Source organism: Panthera tigris, chromosome A2 (genome assembly GCF_018350195.1).
Source record: "Panthera tigris isolate Pti1 chromosome A2, P.tigris_Pti1_mat1.1, whole genome shotgun sequence".
In the NCBI taxonomy this organism is placed as follows: Eukaryota; Metazoa; Chordata; class Mammalia; order Carnivora; family Felidae; genus Panthera; species Panthera tigris.
Genome location: NC_056661.1, coordinates 82,712,309 through 82,725,103, shown reverse-complemented (window position 1 = coordinate 82,725,103; position 12,795 = coordinate 82,712,309). Strand labels below are relative to the sequence as shown.

The 12,795-nt window shown below is 35.9% G+C and overlaps 1 protein-coding gene across 1 annotated transcript in view; it reads left to right on the top strand.

The window, feature by feature from the left end:
• MAGI2 (membrane associated guanylate kinase, WW and PDZ domain containing 2) overlaps positions 1-12,795 on the top strand; it is a 1,321,708-nt gene that overhangs the window by 295,251 nt on the left and 1,013,662 nt on the right. The gene's annotated exons all lie outside the window — the stretch shown is intronic.

Here is a 12,795-nt window from a genome sequence, read left to right as displayed (position 1 = left end):
TAACTTGAATTTTACTGAGTTTTTAAGTTTTTGTATTTAATTTGTATTTTTTTGTGGTTTGTAATCATAGAAGTCGTACAAAAGCTAGAAGGAAAGGGAATTAATCTTTCTTGTTTAAAATGTGCATATATCTAGGGGTGCCTGGGTGGCTCAGTCAGTTAAGCGGCTGACTCTTGATTTCAGCTAAAGTCATGATCTCACGGTTCATGAGATTGAGCCCACATTGAGCTCTGCACTGACAGAGCGGAGCCTGCTTGGGATTCTGTGTCTCTATCTCTCTGACCCTCCGTTGTGTGCTCTTTCTCTCTCCCTCTCTCTCTCTCTCTCTCTCTCTTTCAAAATAAATAAACATTAAGAAAATAAATGTGCATATATCTAAGTAGTATTATAATAAATATAACTTAAGTGAGCACTAGAAACTTGGGAGGATTTTCCTATTTGAAGGAGTCTAATACTCAAGTTTGAAAACACTAACATAGATACTGTAATAGCAATGAATAGAATTTTAACTAGATTTTCATTAAAGTTAAATATCCAATTTAAATTTTAAGTTAAAAACAACACTGAGATACCATGACATGACTGTTAGTATGACTGTAGTGTGGAAAATTGGCAGCACCAAATGCTGGCGAGGAAGGTGCAGAGAGTAGGAACTCTGACAGATTGCTGGTCAGAATGCAAAACGATACAGCCACTCTGGAAAATAGTTTGGGGGTTTCTTACCAAACTAAACACACTGTTACTCTATGATATAGCAATCATGCTCCTTGGTATTTACCTAAAATCAGTGAAAATTTATGTCCACACCAAATTTGCACACAGATGTTTATAGCAGCTTTATTCACAATTGCCAAAATTTGAAAGCAACCACGATGTTCTTCAGTAAGTGAATGAATAAATAAACTGTGGTACATTCAGACCATGGAATACTATTCAGTACTAAAAAGAAATGAGCTCTCAAAGCATGAAAAGACATGGAGGAAACTTAAGTACATATTACTTAGTGAAAGAAGCCAGTCTGCAAAGTCTATATAGGATATAATTCCAACTATATGACAGTTTGTTAAAAGCAAAATAATGGAAACAATAAAAAGATCAGTGGTTGCCAGGGATAATGGAGAGACAGATAAATAGGTAGAGCAGAGAGGATTTTTAGGGCAGTGAAAATACTCTATTTAATATTATAATGGTGGAACCATGTCATTACATTGGTCCAAACTTGTAGAATATGCAACACCAAGACTGAATCTAATGTAAACGATGGACTTTGAGTGATGGTGATGTGTCAATATAGGCTCATTATTGGTAAAAAGTGCACATTCTGGTGAGTGATGTTGTGATGGAGGAAGCTGTGCCTGTGTGAGCATAGGAGGTATCTAGGAAATCTTTCTACCTTCTTCTCAATTTTGTTGTAAATCTAAAACTTTCTAAAAACAGAGTATTTTTTAAAATTCAACAATTATAAAACAAGGGACATGTTGCAATACTTTTGTCATTGAGACGGGTTTTTTTCATCAGTTCAGGTTTCACAAATTGCAGGGAGGGGAAGCAATAACATGTGATAGGAACAACACAAAATTTAGAGTTGGAAAATCCAGGTTCAAATCTAAACTCTGACATTTCTCAGCTTGACTGTGTCAATTTCCTCATATGCCAAATGCGTACAATAAAATGTAAACTCATGGGAAATAATATAAATAAATGTCAAAGTACTTAATAAAGAATGAAGCATTCTTCAGGTACACAGTATTTATATTTTCTGAGTTCATCCATCAAAAGTGGAAAATGTTTGTGTGGATTCATGCACATCTTCCTACCCGCCCTTCATCATCATTATTATTTTTTGTTATGTAATCTCTACATCCAATGTAGGGCTCAAACTCACAAACCCGAGAGCAAGAGTATCATGCTCTGCCAACTGAGCCAGCCAGGTGCTTCCTACCCAATCCTTCTTGAAGCAGTAGTATACTGTTTATCGAGTGTAGATGAAACCTGTCTTAATTCACTCTAGTGATTATCCTTTAGTGTCCTAACACTCACAAACCGGATGAGTCACTCAGGCCAGAGACAGGAGTTGAGAGGAAGAGGACTATGAATAGCATTGACTTGGGAACCATAAAATGTTGGACTCCATGCTTGTTGGAAGTCCTCCAACCTTACTTCCTCCCAAACTATCTCCTCTATGACCTTTTATCTGCCCGCTGCTGTGCTGGTTGAGTTCCTCCTCCGACATCACCTTTCTTAGATTTTTTGTTGTTAATGTTCATCCATATTTGAGAGGGAGAGAGAGACAGAGCACTAGCAGGGAACGGGGAGAGAGAGAGAGGGAGACACAGAATCCAAAGCAGGCTCCAGGCTCAGAACTGTCAGCAGTCAGCGGTCAGTGGTTTGAGCCCAACGTGGTGCTCGAACTCACGGACATGAGATCATTACCTGCCCTGAAGTCAGATGCTTAACTGATTGAACCACCCAGGAGCCCCTCTTAGATCTTTAATTAATCACTTATTACCTTGCATTGTAATTAGCCTAGTACCTACTCCATGACCCTCATAACTATTTTTTATGAACATATCTAGAATGAATGATTGATTGATTGATTGATTGATTTCAGGATTAGCACTATGGAATCCAAAGGGTACTGAAGTCACCTTTTAGCTTGGATAAGTTAATTAACTTCTGTGACCTCTTTCCTTTACCTTTGGGTAGTATTTGAAAATACCGTAGAAAGCACCTGGCATGGCCTCTGGCACATTGTGAATGAAAGTTTTAGGTAGAAGTTAGTTAATGGTGATGATAGCTGGCAACTTTTGGAAACTTCACATTCATTAACTCATTTAATCATCACCATGATCCAGTAAAGTAGGTACTGTTATTGGTCTTGTTTTACAAATGAGGAAACTGCTGTAAAGTAGTAGTATGATGAAAATGCCACAGCAGATTAGCAATAAAACCAGGGAGTCTGAATCTACAGCCTACATTCCACTGAGCTGCCTTTCAGTTATCATTCATATTATTACTATAAACCCACTTGCACTGGGCCACTGTTAACCTCTAGAGTGCCCATGTGCTCTCTCTCTGCCCCTCCTCCACTCATGCTCTCTCTCTCTCTCTCTCTCTCTCTCTCTCTCTCTCTCTCTCTCTGTCAAAAATAAATAAACATTAAAAAAATTAAAAAAATAAAGGGGTGCCTGGGTGGCTCAGTTGGTTGAGCGTCCGACTTCGGCTCAAGTCATGATCTCACAGTCTGTGAGTTCGAGCCCCTCGTCAGGCTCTGTGCTGACAGCTCAGAGCCTGGAGCCTGCTTCGGATTCTGTGTGTGTGTGTCTCTCTCTGTCCCTCCCCAGTTCATGTTCTGTCTCTCTCTCTCTCTCTCTCTGTCAAAAATAAATAAACATTAAAAAAAAATTAGAGTGCCCATGTGCAAATTAGAAAAAGAAAATATTTCCTTTCCTGAAGACATTTGATTCTCAACATTAGAAAATTATCAAAATAATTCACAAAAATGTGATGTCTATGATGTGTAAAATGACATAATCAGTTATAGTGTCCTATACTAGCAAAAGAGAAGGCTGAAAAATCCTTGTTCTTCAAGCTTCTTATAACATATCCTTATTAGGAATTGTTATCAGGAAAAGACAAAAATGATTAATAACCCTCAAGAGCAAACATCTCCTTAACCTAAAAGAACTCCACAAGTACATAACTGTGAGACTAATTCTAAAATGAGTTCAAATGTATAAATTGCATGATTAAGGCAGACGTGTCAGCTAATTTGGCAATGAAACTGGCCCAGTGCAGCTTTACAAGATATGTGCAGCATTTCATTGCTGACACCCAGCAAGATTTTCATTTTACACCTCTATGTTTTTGCTCTGAAGCTTCCTTTATTATTATGACTAAGTTCATGTTGCCACTGCTTTTTGAATTTTTCATTCAATGCTATACCTTTGGTCTTTTACTAGTCTGTCATTTTGTTTCTTTAAAGTTCTATGACCTACTCTGCTAAAGCAGTGGGACTTATTTTTTGCAAGCATGGTATTTAAAGCCTCCTTGTGAAAGTGCCTGTCATTATAATGGACTCTCACTGTCTTCTGTCACCACTAAGCAACCTTAAACTAGCTCATTCTTTAGGGTCAGTTGTAACAAATGTTATTGCAGTTCATGATAGGCCACTGTGCTGTATACATAGAGATTAAAAATAAATGTGGAGAGATTTAATAGTCCTGAAAGTTTTATTAAATTTCTAAGCAGAGTGCTAAAAGCATGGTTTGTTAACCAAACTTGGAATACTATATTTGACATTATAAGTGAATATATTGATACATGGGTATTACCTTTAAATGCAGTTATACATAATATTGAATAAATTTACTTTTATTTTGTATGACTTTCCTTAACAGCCAAAGTTTAATGAATGTGTCCTTGTATTTATAAAGACAGGGCAGAATCGTATAATATTGAAAACAAAGGACTATTTCAGCTTGTTCTTCCAGGGGAATTTCACTGAAACATAATGTTATTCCATTTATATTAGATAAGGATAATGATAAATGTTAGGTGATATAAAAGATAATAAGCAGGGTCACAGTGACAGGAACAGTGCCTTTTAGACTTTAGAGTATATTTTCAAACTGACGTGTGTGCTTTTCACCGATTAACATTCAAATGAGGTGAAGAAGCACATCTTGGCCAGAAATATAATTTGTAATGTCATTATATTTAGAGGTACTTTTCAAGATGTCAGGTAAGGAAGGTTATGGCACCTGAGGCTATCAAAAAAAGCCCCAAATAACACAACAAATGCTATAAATCATAGTTTGTGAATCCTGGAACTTCTAAGTGAAGGAAAGAGATAGATTGCTTACATTAAGGTTAGGGAAATTATGAAAATGAATCCACCTGGTATGTAGCCAGAAGAGAGAAATGAGAAATTTAGGAGAGTTTCCAGAAAAGGAGGTGATTTAGTTAGGACTCTTTAAGGTACCTATGAAGAAAACCCAACTCAAACTAGGCTACTAAAAATTTAAAAGGAATTTGTAAGTCTCTACCCTCAGGCATGCCTAGATCTGGGACTAATACTTTTTCATGAGATTCTGTCACTCTCGTTCTATTTCTCTTTTGGCTCTACTTGTCTCTGTTTCTCTTATCTTGTTAGCCCTGTTCTTCCATGCTGTACAGAGCAGAAAGCCTCGACACTCGGAGCCACAGACTCCTATTAGCAAAAAGGATAAGAGAAACGTTGCTGTAGTTCCAACACAGAAGATATGGGAAAGACTCTGATTACCCCAACTATGTCATATACGTGCTCACTTGTGGCCTAGGGTAGGTTTGGGGCACACACTTTGGTTCACAGTCCCACCAGGACCATTTGAAGTGAACAAGTGTTCTCTAAAGGGATAAAATGAGCGTCGGGAAGCATTCTAGAGAGACACGCAATGGTGTCTACCTACAAGGGTGGAAGAGCTTTGTGATATGTGTTGCTTTAGTTCTCAATTTATGACAAGAGACATAAATGGCTGTATTTTCTATTATTTTTTTTTACTTTTACAAAAGTTATTAGGCTTTATTTTTTTAAGTTTTAGGTTTACAGAAAAATTGAGCAGAAAGTACAGAGAGTTCCATTATAACTTCTCATACTCCCTCCCACCACCCATCCCAGTGCCTCTGCTATTAACATCTTGCATTAGTGTGGTACATTTGTTACAACTGATGGGCCAATATCAATACAATGGTATTAACCAAAGTTCATAGGTTGCATTAAGGTTCACTCTGTGTTGTACATTCTGAGGGTTTTGATAAAGGTATGACGATAATGTATCCACCCGTATAGTGTCATAAAGAATAGTTTCACTGCCTTAAAATTACCCTGTGCTTCACCTCTTCATCCATTCTTTTCTCCTTCTGAATCTTTGATCTTTTTACTACCTGCATAATTCTCCCTTTTATAGGATGTCATATAGTTGTAAACATCCTCCTTGTAGCCTTTTCAAATGGGCATCTTTGACTTTGTGCTATGCAATTGAGATTCTTCCTTGTCTCTTTCGTGGCTTCCTAGCTCATTTCTTTTTATGGCTGAATTATATTCCATTGTATGGATGCACAACAGTTTTCTATCCATTCATCTATTGAAAGACATCTTGGTTGCTTCCGAGTTTTAGAAATTATGAATAAAGCTGCTATAATCATTCACGTGCAGGTTTTTTTCTGTGTGAAAGTTCTCGGTGCATTTGGATAAATACCAAGGAGTATGATTGTTGAATCACATGGTACAATCTGTTTAGTTTTGTAAGAAACTGCCAAATTGTGTTCCAAAGTATCTGTATCATTTTGCATTCCCACCAGCAATGAATGAGAATTCTTGCTCCATATCCTTGTCAACATTTAATGTTGTCAGTGTTTTGGATTTTAGCTATCTTAATAGGTGTGTAGTGGTATTTCATTGTTGTCTTAATTTGCATTTCCCTAACGACATATGATATAAAGCATCTTTTCAAATGTTTATTTGCTATCTATAGACCAACTCATTTTATAATTGGGTGGTTAATTTTCTTATTGTTGAGTTTTAAGAATTCTTTGTATATTTTATTTCTTTTTCTTTTTTTCCAAGTTTTTATTTAAATTCTAGTTAGTTAACATATAATTTAATATTGGTGTCAGAAGTAGAATTTAGTGATTCATCACTTACATATAACACCCAGTGCTCATCACAAATGCCCTCATTAATACCTATCACCCATTTAGCCCATTCCCCTGCCCATCTCCCCACCACCCACCCTTAGTTTGTTCTCTATAGTTAATAGTCTCTTATGGTTTGCCTCCCTCTCTCTCTTTTCTTTCTTCCTTCCCCTATATTCATCTGTTTTGTTTCTTCAGTTCCAAATGTGAGTGAAATCATGGTATTTGTCTTTCTCTTACTGATTTATTTCACTTAGCATAATACATTCTAGCTACATCCATGTTGTTGTGAATGGCAAGATATCATTCTTTTTGATGGCTGAGTAATATTCCTATATATATATAATATAAAACTTCATATATATTTAAAACTATTCATATATATATATATATATATATATATATGTATATATATGGCTACATCTTCTTTATCCATTCATCAGTTGATGTACATTTGGGCTCTTTCCATAATTTGACTATTGTTGATAATTCAGTGGCTGTTTTTATATGTAAAATGCCTTGGCCATTAGCCACTCAACCAATGTTAGTTTCCAATGCTTTTTATTATTTATTTATTTATTTATTTATTTATTTATTTATTTTTAATATTAAATTTATTGTCAAATTGGTTTCCATACAACACCCAGTGCTCATCCCAACAGGTGCCCTTCTCAATACCCATCACCCACGCTCCCCTCCCTCCCACCCCCCCATCAACCCTCAGTTTGTTCTCGTTTTTAAGAGTCTCTTATGTTTTGGCTCCCTCCCTTTCTAACCTTTTTTTTTTTCCTTCCCCTCACCTTGGTCTTCTGATAAGTTTCTCAGGATCCACGTAAGTGTGAAAACATATGGTATCTGTCTTTCTCTGTATGACTTATTTCACTTAGCATCACACTCTCTAGTTCCATCCACATCACTACAAAAGGCCATATTTCATTCTTTCTCATTGCCATGTAGTATTCCATTGTGTATGTAAACCACAATTTCTTTATCCATTCATCAGTTGATGGACATTTAGGCTCTTTCCATAATTTGGCTATTGTTGAGAGTGCTGCTATAAGCATTGGGGTACAAGTGCCCCTATGCCTCAGCACTCCTGTGTCCCTTGGGTAAATTCCTAGCAGTGCTATTGCTGGGTCATAGGGTAGATCTATTTTTAATTTTTTGAGGAACCTCCACACTGTTTTCCAGAGCGGCCGTACCAGCTTGCATTCCCATCTCTAGACCTTTTTAATCTTGCAATCTGAAACTATAAACCCATAGATTATCAACTCCCCATGTTTCCCTGCCCCGCAGCACTTACATGTTTCTATATTCTTTTGCCCAGTGCAAGTAAGAGTCCTGTGGTAAGTACAGATCAAAGCACTATATAACACCATGGTTAATAGCATGAACTTAAGAGTCAGTAAGACATAAGTTCAGATCTTGCTCAGCCTATCTAGCCCTGTGACCTTGTATAAAATTAATTAACTTCCCTAATCCTTTGTTTTTCTCACCTGTAAAATGAGAACAATTTCTATCTTTAAGTATATTAGAAGTACATTTTTTAAAAGTATATGATGCACACACCAGGAACATATCAGTTTAATAAATTGTAGGCATTTCAGTTGTTAATTTGTTTACCTCCTTCAAACTAATTTCCCTCAAAACACTAAACAAATACTATTTTAGGAATTGACTTATCAAAAGTCCTCATAGGAATCTGGCCTTTCTATATTTTGGCCAAAAGAATATTTCCTCACTTGTTCTCTGATGCCTAGAATTCCTTTATTAAGAAATAAATATTTTCATTACAGTTTTAGAAATGAAAATATTAAAAGGCAAACATCTCATTGTAGGGAAACACTCTCATGCTAACAATGCTAACATAATGCTAACAAAATAATATACAAGAGTAAACACCACATCAACTGCTTCCTTAGTTTTGAGAATTAGGGAGGAGGAACAATAGCAGGACAGTGGAAGGGGAAGAGGACCACTGGACACAAATAAGATAGTCTAAATGTTAAATAAAATAATGACTACTTAATAAACCTTTAACAAGTTACAGGCAATAAAATAAGCACTTAAAAGCTTAGTATAGTTAAAAAGAGAGAGCTTAGTTTAAATTCAGTATCCTAGTATAGATTCAAAATGACTTTGACAAGCGGGAGCAATGAGTTCAACTCTAACAACATTAAATGCAATAAGGATAAATAAAAAATGTACATTTATATTTACATAGCAGTTATATACAGTCATCTTTTTTTCCTAAATTACCCCAGGAATACAAATGATATTACTACTGAATACCAACTTTTTAAATAAGGGAGGAAAAGTAAGATGCCACTATATTATCAGAATGTGGACTTAGAATGACATTGGGAAGCCATTGAAGTTTCTGGAAAAAGTCATTTACTCATAACTGTTGTTTTCACAATGTTGTTTTCTTTTAGTGGGATTAATCTTTATAAGGAGAAGGTAGAAACAAGAGGTTCTTAGTGCAGACTTGCAGGTAGCAGGGTCTGGAATGGAGAAGAACAAAAAACTTATGAATATTTTTATATAAGGAATATTTATATGAGTATTGAAAGAGAGAACCGTCAAAGGTTGTTCCAAGATTTTTAGCCTAAAAAATGGCACCAGCAGATATAACAATGTTGCAGAGAAGAGGTATTTTTTAGGGCAAGATAAGTTGATAGGAATGCATTTTCTGGATAATAGCTGGAGTCGTCCCAGTGGAATTTGCTGTGGGATGGTGCATTGGGCACAAATATAAACATATGGACATTATTAGCTTTGCAATGCTACTTAGCACCAGAGACGATGATGGAAGAGTCTGAAGAATGAATTAGGAAAAGAAGAAAAAGACAGGGTTCAGCATTCAGAAAATGCTGAGCCCATCTCCTACCAAAGTGGCAAAGAGAAATGCCGAACCAAGGAAAAGCAAGAGAGCTCTAAGAGCATGAGTTCTCATAAGCACGCTGAGGAGCTTGGTCTTGGAGTCATAATTAATTTAGCTTTTCTCCATGTTAGGAATCTATATCTCATTTTAGTTCTGATAATTTGGATACGTCACATTCTGGAGGTCAATTTGATTATTAGCTAGTATTAAAATTTGTTCTCTCAGTTCTTTTATGTTCCTTCTAGCATGTATTTCTTGCTTTACTAATTGACATTAAGAGCTAATGCTACAGAAGAAATTCAGGGAAACATCTGAGTGCTTATCCTGATTAATGTGTTTTTGATGTTCTTGGCAGAAACACTAAGGTGTCAACTACAACTAACATATTTCCGTGTCCTGATAGTCTTCTGACAACCTCAAACTCATGTGTTCAGAAGCAGTTCATTTGGAGAATGCTGGTAGCCTCCTTTACCATGCAGTGTAAAATCCAGGGGAGTATATTTAAATGGGCAAGAAGCGGTTGTAGTTTTTTATACTTTGGTGAGAAAAGTGGGACATCAGTGGAGTTCCCCACAATTACATAATCTAAACATTACAATACTATATGTAGAACACTAGTATGGAAATGAAATCAATAACCACTACCAAGTGAGTCATTAAAGTAACAACATCAAGTGCCTACTTATAGTGGTCTTCCTTCTCATTTTGAACCTGTTACACTGTTCAAACATCTGCTAAATTTACCACGTTTCTTTAAGTAGATTAGGATGAAGCTTGTGAGTTATCTAGTTCCAGAATTATAGTGTCTTATATAAATTATTCCCCAATCAGACAGCATGTCTCTACCATAAGGACTAATTTTCAGGTGTGTATGGAGGTATTTTTTTTAGTTGACTTAGGAATGTTCCCATTGTGTAAATCAATATTATTAATAGGAAAAAAAAGGAAAAAAAGTATCAGAAAGGCCCAGAGCAAGCTCTTCATACTGAAAATACATTTGGAAATTGTTAGTAAACCCTTTTCAACATGGAAAATCTTTGCCATGAATACTGTCACTGGAAGTTGCCAACTATAAATACCCCGTATGTAACACAGCTTTAAATAGGTGTGTTGCATATGTGATTTTTATACCAAAGATCATAACAAAAATTGGAAATGAAGATAAAAGGCAATCATACTACTTTGTGAGGAATACAAGTTAAGTATCCTATGCAGATGTTCCTAAAATGGTGTTTAATCCATTTCATTTTCTCTTCTGTGCACCTGTTAGCACAGATAGCAGAAAGATCCACTCAAAATTAGTTGAGTTACTATATTTAGTAACAAACAAACCTGCTATCAGTTAATGTCTAATTTGAAGTCATTTGAATTTAAACATATAAATCAGAAAAGATGAGTCAGGGCAACATTTTCCTTATCGTTAATACTCTTAATCAGAGAGTTTCTTTTGGTGTCTATGTATAGCAGCTGCAGATTTTATTTTTTGAAGTCCTAGTCTTTTAAATGAATCAAAGACTTTTTCTTTGTTTCCCCATACCATAAATTATTATAACTAACATACTATAGAGAGCTGAACCAAGTTTTCTTCTTTCTTGTCTTTCCCCTCTGTGTTATTTTAATCCCAGTGAGGAGTGGACAGCATTTAGGAGGGAGAGAGAGTGATGGTTGCTGACATTGATATTCTTTCCCTGCCTTTCTTCCTAGAACATCTCCTCTTTTACATGGGGTAACACTTAAGCTTCCAACTAATATTTCATTCAGTGAAAGAGTTCTTAATAAGACTTAATTAGAAGAGAGAAAAAGAGAGAGATGATTTCAGTGCTCGTACATTTGATAAAGATGTGTTCTCAGTTTTTTCACTTGGATTTATTCGTCTCAACAAACGTTACCCTCTAAGCAAACAGATCCAGCCCTCAAATGGTACTCTTTCCCTTCCCTCAAGAGCACTGCTGATGGCATGCTAACTTATGTTCATTATTTCTACTCTATATGTATAATGTTAAAATAAACACTTGGATCATGCTGTTGCTTTGAAATGCTGTTGTGTTGAAACATGTCCTGAAAAACAATTATAAACTATAAATGATGAATTCATAGTTATACACTACAACTTGTTTATTAAAATGAAGAGGTCACTAACTACTGGTTAACTATGCAAAATTTTTTAAATTTTCAAATTTTTTAAATTAATTTTTGAGAGAGATAGAGAGAGAGAGAGAGAGAGAGACAGAGCATGAGCAGGGGAGGGGCAGAGAGAGAGAGGGAGACACAGACCCCAAAGGAGGCTCCAGGCTCTGAACTGTCAGCACAGAGCCCAACGTGGGGCTTGAACTCATGAACTGCGAGATCATGACCTGAGCCGAAGTCGGAGGCTTAACCCACTGAGCCCCCCAGGTGCCCCAACTATGCAAATTATTATGTGAAACAGGAATGGAGTCAGGGTGAAGGTAATGGGAAATATGGGTGGGGTATGAAATGAAATGTACTTCCTAGAAGAGTGCCAAGAAATGCCATGAATTTCTGAAACAGAACAACCAAAAGTAAAATTGTAAAATTTCATTTTATAAGATATAATTTAGAATTTTAGGTAATCACCTGAAAGTTCTCACCAGATTTTTCTGCCTTTGAATGATTCTTTCAGAGATGTAGAAATAATCCATTCTCCCCAAATATGCTGATAAGCTAAAAGGTGTGGTAGTCATGTTATAGGAGCTTTAAGCTAAGATACAAAACAGTTTTTCTACTTGATTTCTATTAGATGCACAGATGCTTAACTGTATAATGATTGCAAACTAGCTTCCCGAGAATCTGAAGCAATCTAAGCAAAAATATGTATTTAATGGAAATGACTAAGTTGGTGTCTCCTTCTACTTGTACCACATCATTTCTGGAATTGAGTGCTGCATTTACAAGGAGGCTTATTAGGTGATCATACAGTGTATGACCAATCAGTGACATGTTTTTGAATTCAAAGGAATTTTATTAATAATTACGTCAGAACAAAAGGCATAAATTGGGTCTTTCCTAGGAAGCCTGAAAATGTGGGAATAGGGGAATCTTTTTTTCAGTCAAGATTACGCAGATAAGTATGAGTTTGCTGGTCATATTTTGTGCTATTTTATTTGATGATATGGACCTGAATTGTATTTAATAAATCCAAGTTCCTGTTCTTCTTATTTTGGCACCAATATTTTCAAAATTTAGAGACAACAGGTTTCTGTGAGATTACCATAGCC